Source organism: Halyomorpha halys, unplaced genomic scaffold, assembly GCF_000696795.3.
Source record: "Halyomorpha halys isolate HHAL.00 unplaced genomic scaffold, Hhal_1.1 Scaffold1435.1, whole genome shotgun sequence".
Lineage (NCBI taxonomy): Eukaryota > Metazoa > Arthropoda > Insecta > Hemiptera > Pentatomidae > Halyomorpha > Halyomorpha halys.
Genome location: NW_027111056.1, coordinates 157855 through 160113, shown reverse-complemented (window position 1 = coordinate 160113; position 2259 = coordinate 157855).

Sequence of the window (2259 nt, the reverse complement as noted above, 5' to 3'; positions counted from 1 at the left end):
TCATCAATGTTTTTAAAATATCGTTGCTTACAAAGCATTACCCAAAAAAATGGATGTTTTAAAATATCGTTGCTTAAAATACATTTTCCAAAAAACATCGATGTTTTAAAATATTGTTGTTTACAATACATTGCCAAAAATACATCGATGTTTTTGAACCACTATTTCAGAAACATAAGGTCTGTTCCAACGACTACGCATGCTCAGACCAGTCAGAAGTGCTTTTTGTATGAAAGAAGTTACCGCTATGTGATCATTTTTATTTGTAATTGTTATACATTGCTAAAAACGAATTAGTCATCAGACAGATCACGCGAATTTAATTATAGCATCGGAATAATGGTACTCAATTAGGGACAGAAATTATGTGCAATAAAAAACCTAAAATGTGGAAAATTGTGCAGGGCAAGCTTTATAAAATTTATAATATTAATAGATGCATACTGCCTTAGTAATAAATTATTTGAATTAATTAATTAGAATAATGACAGCATCCGTTTTGAAATTAACTACCAAGTTTATTTCAACAAAAATTGTTTACGACTATTTTATAATGTATATGTCTTATTTTATATTTACATTATTTTTATTCTAAAATCACACAGGACAAGAAGGATTAGAGTCTTTTGGAAATCCAAGTTAAACAATAATAAGTTTATCCTTTATAGTTACTCAAAGCCTAGTGATTCCAAGAACATTCGTCACTTGTGTTTACTTGTCTTTATTTAGAAAATGACTGTGTGATTTTTCAATAAAAATAATGTAAATATAAAATAAAACATTTACATAAGTAAAAATGATCACATAGCGGTAACTTAACAACATAACTCCATTATTTCACCATTTATGTATTCATGATGTTGAAAGGTATGTACATAATTAAATTGTTATATGGTACCCATACAGTTAAGAAATTGGCAATGTATAACAATTACAAATAAAAATGACCACATAGTGGTAACTTAACAGCATAATTTCACTATGTATGTATTCATAAATTTGTTGATTATGATGTGATCGATCTTGTGTTGTATATTTGATTTAAAAATAAAATATTATTTTGTAAATTGTTCTTATTGAGTTTTTGATATTTAACTCCATTGAACCCAATTCAAAAAGTTTTCAAATACTAGGTCTGTTCCAAGGACAGCTTCATATAATTATCCACTTCATAATCAATTGTAAAACAAATTAGATGTAACAGTTGTATCAAGCAAGTAAGGCGCACCAAGCTGATCTGGTATTAAATAAATAAATAAATTAGTGTAAAAATTTGATTGATCTTGTGTTCATATTTGATCAGAAAATGAAATATTAATTTGGAAGATTATTGATTGACCGTGTGTAAAGATGAAAGGAATATGGTCCGGGTGCGGTGTAAAAAACTCAAATAGTAGAAATATACTATTTTAATGAGCCAACGTTTCGCCCCACGTTGCAGGGCTTCTTCAGGGCTATTTTGACGGCAGTCAAAACAAAAATGTGTGTAAAGATGAAAGGAATATGGTCCGGGTGCGGTCAAAAAAACTCAAATAGTAGAAATATACTATTTTAATGAGCCAACGTTTCATAAATCATGTAACGAAATATTAATTTGTTAATTGTTCTTATTGCTTTTTGATATTTAGTTCCATTGGACCTAATTAAAAAAGTTTTCAAATACTAGATCCCTTAAACGACCGATTCATATAATTATCCACTTCAAAATCAAGTAACGATATTTTAATATTGGACATAGATATTTTAAACATAGATTTTTTTTTAGTTACATTATTTGTTCCAACAACCATTTCTGACTGGTCGGAACAGACCTTATGTTTCTGAAATAGATGTTCAAAAAAACAACAATGTATTGTAAACAAAAATATTTTAAAACATCGATGTTTTTTGGAAAATGTATTGTATGCAACGATATTTTAGAACATCAATGTTTTTTGGGTACTGTATTGTAAGCAACGGTATTTTAAAAACATTGATGTTTTTTGTAGACGATGTCTGATTCTTACTTTCAAAAACCACTTCTGACAAGCCGTAAAATGCGTGATCGTTACAACAGACCTTATTTTACTCAAAAAGATGTTCAAAAACATCGATGTGTTTTGGGTTACGTATTGTAAGCAATGATATTTTAAAAACATCAATGTTTTTTGTAGTCGATGTCGGATTCTTTGTTTAAAAAACCACTTCTGACAGACCGTAAAATGCGTGATCGTTGGAACAGACCTTATGTTACTCAAATGGATGTTCAAAAACATCGAT